General features: G+C 32.2%; 1 protein-coding gene across 2 annotated transcripts in view; it reads right to left on the bottom strand.

Moving 5' to 3' along the window:
• Window positions 1–2,303, bottom strand: part of LOC113522870 (inactive ubiquitin carboxyl-terminal hydrolase MINDY-4B) — a 155,049-nt gene extending 152,746 nt beyond the window's left edge. For both annotated transcript variants that reach the window (XM_052899616.1, XM_052899617.1), the window contains exon 1: window positions 2,044–2,303. The gene's annotated coding sequence lies outside the window, so the exon portion shown is untranslated. The remainder of the gene's footprint in view (window positions 1–2,043) is intronic.
• Window positions 2,304–13,025: the final 10,722 nt, after the last annotated feature.

Below are 13,025 nucleotides of genomic sequence, written 5' to 3'. Positions count from 1 at the left end.
ATATATATTATTACTGCAACATAGCATGCGGTATTTCAGAAACGATTTCCGTATATAATAATAATAATTCTACATAATTATACTATTGTAATTTGTATTTAATTAATAATAATAATGTAATTGTTAATTTTATTTGACGATATTGAATATGTACTTACAATTATTGATTTGACTTGATAATTGTTTGAGCATTGTTTTTTTTTTTCTTTTTTTATTATTCTATGATCATAATAATGTCTAAATTAAATTTGTATCCTTATTTAAGGAATAAATTAGATTTGCACGCCTACAATTTTAAGGCAATTAAACAGATGCTAAAAAGGTTTGTCACATGGCCCTTATAATGTCAAATGTCTGTTTAAAGCAAATAAATATTTCATTTCATTTCTATAATATCAACAGTACTATTGTCTTTTTTTTTATACAACTTAGAATGGCAAACAAGCTGATGGCCAACCTGATGGAAAGTGGTAACCGTCGCCTATAGACATAAGCAGTACCATGGACATAACAGAGTATACTGTTTCGCCTATGATACCCCTACAGAAAGCGTACCCAAAAATCTTCGCTAGCATTTAAATATCTTACAAATTCCTTCCCATACAATAGATTTGTTACAGAAAGCCGTCATCCTAAATACCTGTCGCATTGTTAAAAAAATTCTTTTAACATCACTTTCGCCGTTCTCATACATAATTTAGAGTCAACCATGCTTGACTAAGGCCCGCATCGCTGAACAGTTTATCCCACAAAAAGGGAGATATTACATATAGTGTATTTATTTATTCATATATATATATAAACACAGTTTCCCCCAAAAACTTCTCCGGAAGAAATTTTTTTACCAAAAAAAGGGGCAAAAAAATCTCAACCTGGCAACACAGATATGAGTCGCTCATGTGCTCGAGCGGCTATCTAATACTGCTTAATTAATTTACGTATACAAAACCTAACATATTATGCCTGGTACCGTAACATAATTACATGTAATCATTCAACGGATTCGCAGACGTGTTCTTAAATAATTTATCATCGTGATATACCCACAACGCGTGTACTGCAAATGTATATTAATTAATTAATTAATCCTCTTTATTTGCATGCACGAACTTCGTTCTCATTATTTCCCTGCAAGGAGACGATATGAGTAAAATTTCATGGGTATGAAACAAATGGCAAGTCAAGCGGTATTTCCTTTCGTCAGTACTAGCGTAATTAATGACTTTGTCCCACAAAAAAACCGACTTCACTTGGGACAAAACTGGATATTTCGGTCTAAAAATTAAACTACTATATCATCACCATAATTTCAACTATTAACAGTCCACTGCTGAACAACTAGGGTCGGCAGCGTGCGCGTAATACCCCAGGTATTGCAGGCGTTCATAGGCTACGGTAACCGCTTACCGTCAGATGGACCGTATACTTGTTTGCCACCTCAGTATTATAAAATAAGCCCTTTTTATCCAAAAATGGACAGTTAAAGGCTGATATAATATACATACCTATAATATATATATGGCAATATTATATATACCTATAATAAAATACATACCAATAAGGTTTGCTGGAAGAAATCTCTTATTAGAGATAAGCTCGCCTTTGTACATTATGTTTATAATGAATTGTGGTTAACATTATATTTTGTGTACAATAAAGAACTTAATGATCGAGAGATGTGCAGCAGCATACTTTTTAAAACATCATTAATTTAAACTTTTCTTGAAGGAACCAATAGAGGAACTGTTTTATACAGAGGAAAAAAACAGAAAATCAACACTTAAAGTAAACATAAATGTATACTGAAATCGAAATAAACTATTTAATTATTAAAAAATAAAGAAACATAAGTTGATATACTAATAAAAACTAATAAACTATAAAACTACAGCTAAGTATGGTGGTGTGGCCATGGAGACCCAATACCCGCAATTGGATATACAAGAAATCTACCGGATCAGACGCATGGGGCCGTGGGTACACTCCAGAACTTGGTTGCTACCTCCCTTATAGCATCAGTATCGAATAAACTGGCTCACTCACCTTATGTACCGATATGCTTTCACGTAGGCCAGCCGGTTGAACAGCAGCAGTTCTAAGAAGGAGAATGCGTACCAACGTGAACTGTCTCGCACCACAAGATACTAGAATCCACACACTTCACCATTAAATAGTACAATTATCCATAGTTTTTGTCACAACACAAAACAGAAACGTTCAGGGTGCAACTTGAATGTAGGTACCGACGCCCATTTGGGTTTTTATAAAGTTTTTAATTAAAACAAGGCAGCGATAGAAGCTGCGAACGGAGACACTCGCGCGCGTCGACGTCTCCGAACCGCGCGAACAAAACCCTTCGTTCCTATTGGCTGTCGCCTTGCCATCGTCGGGCATGCGCAGAAAAGACGCGCAGAGATTTCGCGCGAGATTTGAGTGAGCCTTATGCAACACCCACTGCAATACGGAATCGCAACCAAGTTACGACCCAAACATATGGCGAAAAAAAAAAAATTTCAAACCCAGCAAGTCTCCACCAGCAGTACAACGAATTAGTCATCCAACTATTTATTTATTTATTTATTCTGATTCGATACATACAGCACGATTCAAGTCTTTCCATAAGGTGGGCCGTCAGTTTGTTTGCCATTCTAAGTTGCATAAAAAATGTCTCGCTACCGAACACCCATCGTTTTTGAAGTCGGTAAAAAACGGCATCTTACACGAATACGCCAAAGCCGCTTATAAACAATATAATTTCATCCATTAATAACAGTTTGCTCGGTTTTAGCTCCGTTTATTTCATACGCACACAATACGATGTGTGCTTTGTAATAATCACGCATACATTATGTTTGTTTGTTTAAACCATAAATGTACATATCAAAATAGGCGTTGTACTTGTTGCTTCTCTTCAATATCATTAACAGCAAATACTAGTTCAACGCTGCGGTTTTGTTTCAGTATGTTCAATACTCTACGTATTGATTTAAGGTATTTTTATTATTACTTTTATTTCAGCCATTAACTGTCTACTACAGTTAGGATTTTAGAGACTTAAATTATACTAAATTAACATTCATTCATTCATTCATTCATTCATAGAGATGTTTTAAGAGGGACGCTGCTACTCATCCCTCACTCTTAGTCGCCTCTTACGACACCCACAGAAAGGAAGGGGTGGCCCATTCTATGCCGGGGCATAGAATGGGCCACCCTTTAGGCATTAACTAATTTTAAAACGACAATTCACTGTTGAACATACGCCTCCGTCGTATAAACCATCGTGAACAATCCTTGTTGAATTCGTCACGATGGGCTAACTGGCCTACTTCATCCTCACCTATTATCCTTTACTGTTACTCCGCCGTTGTATACCGATAGCGCGGGTGGGGTTACCATTGCATTATCACCCATTAAAAAAAACTGGTGCCCCGCCAGCGTATACCGTTAGCGCAGGCTGGGTTACTATTCCATTATCATCCATTATAAAAAAAAAAAAAACCACTTCACTACTAATAGCACTTAACTTCTACTTTAATATAATAATATAACACTGTTATTATTTAGACGTGATTTGATCTAATCTGATGGGGATATATGTAATCAATCACAGTGGCTCAATTTGGATATAAACCCCGCTCAGTCAATTTCCAGACCGTTGGATTAGTGTCATCGTTGTCGTTAGATTGCTATGGATAGAAGGCATGCAAATTATTTTTATCTCCAATATGTAGTTTCATTATATAATAAATTTATTATTTTTTAGCACTGTGATATCACAAGTGATAAATGATAGTGATTTTTTAATAATAATAACCTAATATCGCACTAGCTGCTAATCGCTATCGAAAGAAATATGAATTATATTTTTATAATATGAAATTGATAATTAATATGAATTATATATATATATATATATAATTTATATAAATATTTATTTAAATTTCTGTCTTGCACTACTACTGCCCACTCACTACTTCCTATGCCACCGCGTTAGGTTGACTGGAAGAAATCTCTTTTAGAGATAAGTTATATTGTTACTGTATGTTTTAGTGCAATATGAATATATATATATATATATATATATATATATATATATATATATATATATATATATATATATATATATATATATAATTTATTAATAATCATGTCTATAAACTACATGCATGCTCGTAATGTACGTTTGTACAGGAATAGCAACGCATGGGGGGTATCATGGGCGAAACAGTATACTCTGTTATGTCCATGGTACTGCTCATGTCTATAGGCGACGGTTACCACTTTCCATCAGGTAGGCCATCAGCTTGTTTGCCATTCTAAGTTGTATATAAAAAAAATGTAATGTAAATAGTACATTTAATTACTAGAGATTTAAAAGAGTAACTTTTCAAACCCTGCATTCATAAAAAAAATAGATTTTAAAAGTGTAATTAAGTCTATTTGAATAAAGATGTTTATGTTTTGAATTTGGGTTTATGATAACTATTAACTAAACACAACCGATGTATCATGAATAAATTCGAACGCAATGACTATTCGCGATTTAATTTAGAGCTACTTGTAGCATTGCATATAAAGTGATTTAGCTATAGTGGCGTATCATGTGATGTTATATTTGTTAAGTACGTAAAATATTCCAAAATTAAATACATATTACGTATGTACGTAGATACACACACACACACACACACACACACACACATATATATATATATATATATATATATATATATATATATATATATATATATATATATATATATATATATATATAATATAGTTTATACAATGTGCATTTTGGAGGTAGACAAAGCAGAAAGAGGTAGAAAAATATACCATGTTTAGACGATATATCAAGATAAAACATAAACCAAATTTTAAGTTGTACCCTCAAAAATACAAATGTGGAAACTGCATCTAATTTGGTGTACTACTTTTTGCGTGATACTGAAACAAACATACACAAATTATCGTTTTAACGTCTATTGCTCTTATTAAAATCTCATCAAATATAATTTTTCTCCAAGATCTATGTATAGATATCATATATAGTTACAATTTTATTATATAATTACATGTAATTATATCTGTGATTCGATTATCATGAACGTTTGTTTGTTTCGTTGAAATTGTTTTAAAATTAAACTAATTTATTAGTTTTAAATACGAAATTACATGCAGTACGAGTACAAATGCTTTCCCTCTTTCCTGTTCCCCTTCTTTTTTGTTTCCTCAAATAAACGAGAGATCAAGTATGGACAAGATAATTATTTTTTTATAAGAGACAAGTATTACCAAAATAGGTTCAGAATTGGACATGTAACTGCGTAACATAGCGACTTAAAAAATTACAAATTGATAACCTACTTCTTCTTCTTAGAAATCGGTAAAAACAAATCATCCTAAGGCATACATTTTAAACAATGATGCTCAAGTATCTTTTTATGGGGTAGACATAAACGTTTGGTAATCTTTTTTTACTGTAGCCTTGTTTTTTATCGTCATAAAACAAAAAAGAGATTGTTATGCTTGTTTATTGTTTTACTTAAGAAAAAAAATTTATTCTTTAAAAAAAGACAAATTATCTTTTACAATTACTACTCATACACTAGCTGTGTCTCGTGGTTTTGTTCACGTGAGTCCATATATGGTATAAAGTATCCAATATATTGAGTTAGAATATAACCTATCGTAGTCGTGTGGTCCCAGTATAGAATGGGCTACCCCTTTCCCTCTCGTAGGTGTCGTAAGAGGTCTGTTCACAGATTATATCATGACGATAATCATGATGTTGACGTGTCATGTACCAAATTTCGTTTAATAGCAGTACGATAATTATTTTATTGATTTATTTTAATAATCATTTTCTATATATTTTAAAATATATCGATCATAAAGATCTAACACTGTTTAGTAGTTTGTATTCACAAAATTCCTTATTTATATATGTAGTTAATTTTTTTTTAAAAAAGCAACAGCTGAGTTTCTTGCCCATTCTTCTTGGCTGAAATTGCGATCCGAACGGGTAGTAATGAAAAAAAAACTATTCAAAAATGCTTGTATGCAAACTAATAATGCAGTATCATGGACATAACAGAGTATACTGTTTCGCCCATGATACCCCTATGCGTTGCCATTCCTGAGGACTCAGGTGTTATTCCTCTGTACCCAGTAAATTCACGCCATATCCCATCCTTCAAACCGAAACACAGCCATGCAAACACAACTGCTTTACTTATAGTAAAGCAGTTGTGTTTATAATAGTAAATTATTTTAATATATATGTATGTATCACATCTGTGTGTTCGTAGTTTTCAATATATTTTTAATTGCAATTTATACGAAGCGTTCAAGTCGAGTGTCGAGTGCAATCGACGAAGTTATTGCTTCTGAACAAAATCAAAGTTTCCATTAACAATATAGGAAATGATTTGTTGTCTGGATGGAGCCGTTTATTGCGTTATACATTTAAAACTGTTTCCTATAAGAATGGTCGTTTATTAGCTAATTACGTGTAAACCAGAAGATTCTGGAATTCGAATTATTGATGATTAACGCCTTACTATCCGACTCGACCTATTGAAACTGCGTAGAGATGTTGCTTCTCTGTGCATCTTTTACCGAATTCATCATGGGAAGTGCTTCGAGAAACTGTTCGGATTGATACCTGCTGCTAATTTTCACCACCGTACAATCTGCTACAAACTAAAGTTCCATCCCAACCATCTGTATGAGTGAACATATCACAAAGGTGAAAGTGTGTTTGGTTGGTAGTTTGTGTCCCATGATACCCTCTACATACGTTACTATTTCTGATGACAAAGGTTATGATTCTGTACTCTGTAATTTTTGCCCCACCCTTCAAACCTAAACATAACCATCCAAACCTAACTACTTCACAGTATAAACACAAATTAAACAGAGGTATCCAAGCAGACGACATTTGTACAAAGTCTCCCTCTGGTGAAATTAATAAAGTTTACATAATTATGTTTTAACAATTCTGAGAATATCAAACACATCGGTAAATTGTTGTATGTTATTTTAAATATATTTAATTAATAATCAAACACCTACATTGTTTAATTAACGCTAAACCAAATAACCTTTAGAAACCAAATAAAACCCCAATAAAATATTCATTTACCTAGGTAATATTTTAATATTTTAGGTGAAATAATAATTTCTGGTAATTAGTAAAACAATATTGACATAAAATTAACAATATTGATGTTCCATTCCACTTTGGGTGTTGTTGGAAGAGAACTCTTTTAGAGTTAAGCTCACCTTTGTACATATGCTCAGCTCTGTTACATTTTTATGTATCACCCTTCATAACGAACTTAACACAGTAAATAATTCACAGCGTACCTTCAAGAATAAACTAATAATTAAATCACATTAAAATCCCTTACACAATTCAATTATATTCTTTCTCTTTTTTACAATATTATTGTAATAAATAAAAATGATTAATGTAATTACATATTTTCTAATATTATGATTAGGGGTGGGGGGGAAGGGAATGTTACTAATGAGATCTCTAATTCACCAAAATTTTTAATCTCCTATAAATCTATTTTAACTTGTTGAGCTTCATTACTTTCTTTTAAATTAGGAATTTAGTGTAACAAAGGGAGACTTTGCACAAAAGTCGTTTGCTTGGGCACCTCTGTCGCATTTATGTTTCTACTTTTGTACTAAGTCTCCCTCTGGTAAAATCTGGTAATCGTTTTTAGATAGTGTATTAAGATTAAATAGATCTTCAGGTACAAAACTATGAAAATCGCATATAATTTATGTGCATAAGTTTTTTAGTAATACTGGAACAAACATACAGACAGACAGACTAATATAGTATTTCTAAAATTTATTGTTCTAGCATCTATTCGTCTTATTAAGATTACTCATGAATGAATTAATTAATGGAAACTCTTTATTGTTCTCGTCAAAGAATGATACAGATTATAAAGTTTAATAATATGTACACAAACAAAATTAATACTTAATTAAATTAAAATTAAATTAAATTAATTAAAATTAATACAAAATTAATAAAAGCAAGATAAAGAGGCAACAATGGGCAGTCTCATCGCTAAATAGCGATCTCTTCCAGACAACCTCAGGATGGAGAGGAATAATTAAAATTATCTCTGGTCAAGGTGTAACAGAAAAATAACTCGTATTCTTTTTTTAAAAAAATCCCCACATACGTACATGATGTAGTTACAATTTTATTATATTTGTAAGATTGCTAATGTATTTTTTTATTCATAAAAACATCAACTTTAAAGTAGGCATGGATAATGTGGATACCGATCCGATATCTATATATTGGGTTCCCTATGGCGAGAAAAAGTCATCTCCCTTTTCGATATCGCCCATATCGGTCGGATATCTATTATCGAATATATAATTATTTTATGGATAATATATTTTTAACATATTTACTATTGGACCAGTATATACATATCGTAACATAAATATAAATATTGCAATATATTACCTACCTCTAATTTATAGAACATCTATATTTACATGTATTATAAAGAGGTAAAGTTTATTTTTAAACAGCGAAGTCTCTCTAAAACTTCCTTAATGAGGTAGCAAACTTTATATAAAGTCGTCCGCATGGATACATCCGTCCCACAAATTTTTACCACCAAACAGCTTTTAAATTCTATGTTCTTGTGTGATATTAGTGGAATTAGAATGTACTGTAAAATCAGACTTTAACTCTTAAATAAATGTCCATCTTAGGATTGGTAACGTGTATATAGTATCACTATCGTCATGTGTTCCCGACATAGTAAAGGCCACTTCTTCCTTTCCCGTGGGTGTTGTAAAGGCGACTAAAGGAGAGCGAGGGATGGGCAACAGTGTCCCTCTTAAATCATCTCCAAAGCTTAACTGCGGTTGTCAATCCGCATGCCAAGCGTGGCAATTACTGGCAAAACTCCCCTAGGGGGAGGTTTATGTTCAGCAGTGGACAATTAAAAGCTGTTATGATAATGATGATATACACACACGCACGCACGCACACACTTATATATTTATTTTTAAGCAAGTTCTAAAAGATGAAGTTTCTAGATCAATTGTTTTTTTTTTAGGTTTTGTTACTCGACTACGTCGTGGATTGTTACCTGATTCGTGTTGTATACATTATTATGTTATATATAGAAAACACTCAAATAAATACAAACAGACGTACATGTTTGTATTATGCAGAAATAGTACCAGTAACCATCAGAAGATGAAACAGTATGTTAAATTAATAAATGTTTGTCTTAAATTCCAAAAACGTCGAATCACAAAATTCATATAAATACCTCAAGAAAAAATAGCCACGTACACGTTTTTCCATCGAAATTCATATTATTGTCACACTTTTATGCCACAATAAAAATTACGACGGACCCAAGCCGTGGTAACTCAAAAAGCGGCCATTGTTGTACGGACAGTGGGACTTGGGAACATAAATAAGAATTTTAGCACAACTGTAATGCTGGTATATATATTCGTTACACTATCATATAAGCGGGATTTATCGCTTTCTTGATCACGATTTAGGTTATGGGTCAATTTATGAGCATTAGCGATAGCGGGTACTAAAGAGTAAATGTAAAAATTCGTCCACGTAATCGGGATATCTAATATAGCTCGTGTATACCAAATTGCATAATGACTGATTAAGCTGTTAAAGCGTTAAGAAGTAAAAAAAATTACATTTACAATATTAGTAAGGATAGAAAAAGAGCTCCGATTATATTTCACTACTTACGTATTATTACATCTTTTTATATCTGGAATATTGTATGAAAGCAACAAAACGAACAATACATAAATACGCCTGATAAGAAAAAATAAATAAAACAACACACCAAATAAGTCTGTACTTTAATAAAAGGCTTATTCCTTCGTTTATATAGGGAAAATTCCTAGCATCCGACAGCAATAAAACCTGCTGGCATAGCTGTCTTTCCATGAAAGAATTTTATACTATTACTACTTACATTTAACGACCTCCGTGATGTAGTGGCAAGCAGGTTGGTTTGCGTAAATGAGGTTCCGATTTCAAATTCCAGTAGGGCAATTTTTAAAATGAACTTTTCTGAATTGGTACGGGTCTGAGTATTCTGTTTTTTTTTTTATGGATGATAATGAAATGGTTTGGTGACCTGCGCTAACGATAGTCACTGGCAGGGCACTAATAAGTAATGATAAGTGAGAATAAAGGAGCAGGTCAGTTAACCCATCGTGATGAATACATCTGGAATTCAGCACGATTGCTTTTCGGGGGAACCATGGGGAAGGTGATCTGACAGGGTATAGGGACTGGTAGTTCGCGTTACTAACAATTCATCCTCCTCGAGTATTCTGCATGGTGCTCCCAGAGTTTATTGCCTGGTTTCTTATAATACAGGGTATCATAATTTGAGGATGAGGCGATCGTCATAATTGTGTGGAATTAAATAAAAAAAGTAATGCTACTATGACTAGTGTGGCTTTATTATTATTTATTTTTTAATTATTTCTCATTTTCATACAAGTGAAACAACTAATAAGTAATATATATATATATATAGGCGAGTTGGTGACGAACAAAGAACATTTACAAACTAAATACAAAATTCTGAATCGCTAAACGCTTATCAATTATTCCAAACAAAGGGGAAAACCAGATAAGGAAAGAAATAAACATGCTTTTTGTGACATTTTGTGAGTTGAATTCTTATACTTTATCAGAGGTTTATTTTCTCTTACGTTCTATATTATTTTAAAAAATAAATAAATCTAATACTTTAATGATAGTTTGTTAATTGATAATTTTAATTTCGAATTATTAAATTTATTATTGGCTAATTATTAAAAATAATATAAGACTTTTTTATAGGGCATGTAATGACAAACAAGCTGATGGCAGTCACCTAAATACATAAACAGCACAATGAACGTAACAAAAAACACTATGGTTATTATGACAACCATATTGCTATGTGGACTAAGGTACCTACTTAAATAGATATTTTTGTTAAAATCTATTTTATTTATGCTATTAGTAGCACACAACATAACACTCCCAAGATCTTTGTGTTGTGGACAGTTATATAGACATGAGCAGTACCATAAACATAAAAAAAGTATACTATTTCGCCCATAATAACCCCCATGCGTTGCCATTCCTGAGGACTCTAACTGTTGTTCCTCTGTACTCTATAAATACACTGCTATATCCCACCCTTCAAATCAAAACACAACCATGCAAACACAACTGCTTCACGATAGAAACACGAATGGGACAGAGGTGTCCAAGCAAACGACTTTTGTACAAAGTCTCCCAAAAGACAAGTGGTAAAACCTACTTGTCTAACAATATTTTTAACTTACAATCAATATATCTTAATTGTACTTGTATTACGATAAAGATGTCTCCAATTTCACTTTCCACTTATATTACTTACGAAACTTTGCCCATTGTTAAAGTTTTCACTTCCTTCTCGGATTGCTTCCACTGTAAGTACTTTGTCTTGAAATCTGGTTATTTCCATGATATTGAAGAAATAAATCTTGGCTGTTTTGTTTTCTGTTCTTTCTTTTTGTGTATTAATGGCCGGATACAAAAAAAAAATATGTTACAATTTTGAAACTTCAAAGACACGATTCATTTTAACTGACTGTATTTTTGTGTATACTTATATGAAAAGACACTTTCATTATCTGATTTTGATGCTTTTTTTTAAATGTTATCTGATATTTTTCAATGTAAATGTACTGTTTTTGATATTTCTTAGAAAGAAAAGTAACTAAGTTTACTATCATGTTAATTTCATATTAAAACTGAAGTATGATTTATATTTTCCATTCGCTGAATTTTTTGTGGCATTTTATGAACCAATTTTCATTTTTTCAATTTTCATGTTAATGTCTGTGTTATTTAAAACATTATAATATAAATACTTAGATGTTATATTTGCATATGATTATTTTCATATGTTTTATTAACATTTAGAGTTTTTCTTTTTTTATTAGTTATACATCTTGTGCCGAATAGCTACCGTCCTTTTTTTCTCCTCTACCCAAAAGTTGTTAGGAAGAGATTGCTTTAGCGGTAAGACCGTCATTTGTACTCCATAAGTTTAATATATATTTATCTTTGTATTATTCTTTAAGTGATGAAATAAAAAGTAAATAAATAAACATATTAAAAATTTATTTATTTATTTATTTATTCATTAGTACAAATATGTGTACATGGCGGATTTAATACTAAAAACATTCTCTCCCAGTCAACCAAAATTCATTTTCACATTTATAATATTAGTAAGGATAATCGAATTAGTTTTCTTTTTTATACCATTGAGGTGGCAAAGGTGCAGCAGAAACAGCGTTGGGGACAGCACAAAGCCCTGCGGGACGACAAATAGTTACCAATAATTATACTCCCAAAACTAGATTTTGCCTAGTTTAGCTAATTCGACACTGACATGTCAATTAGTAATGGTTGGTAATTTTACATCCGTGAACCTAATTACACGGGAGGTTCAAAATGGGATGAGCATAGACTATACTCTAATTTCTCTAATACAAAATGGTTGACGTAGAATGCAAGTGCCTATATTGGTGGTGGGAGGGTTTGTTATTGGTGGTGGAGTAAAAAGGATTACTAGTCCTATTGCCAGCAATATACCCTGACAGGTCGACCTCCACATGGTCCCCCTTGGAAATCATCGTGCTGATTTCCGGGTGTATTCATCACGATGGGCTAACTGACCTGCCTTTTCATTCGCACCTATCATCTCTTACTGATGACCCGCCAGTGTATACCGTTAGCGCAGGCGAGGTTACCATTACATTATCTACAATTATTGTGGTACCTATTTTTATACATTAGCCATTAACTGCTGAACGTAGGTCTTCCTTTTATAGAGAGTTTAATACAACTGAAAAAACAAATAAAAAATTAAAAATCTTTACAAAGATATTTTTTTCTTTTATTTTTGAAATAATAATAATTGATATGC

This window comes from Galleria mellonella, unplaced genomic scaffold (genome assembly GCF_026898425.1).
Source record: "Galleria mellonella isolate WM207_F2 unplaced genomic scaffold, CSIRO_AGI_GalMel_v1 utg59, whole genome shotgun sequence".
NCBI lineage: Eukaryota > Metazoa > Arthropoda > Insecta > Lepidoptera > Pyralidae > Galleria > Galleria mellonella.
Note: the sequence above shows the minus strand (reverse complement) of the source record. Positions and strands in the feature narration are given on the sequence as shown.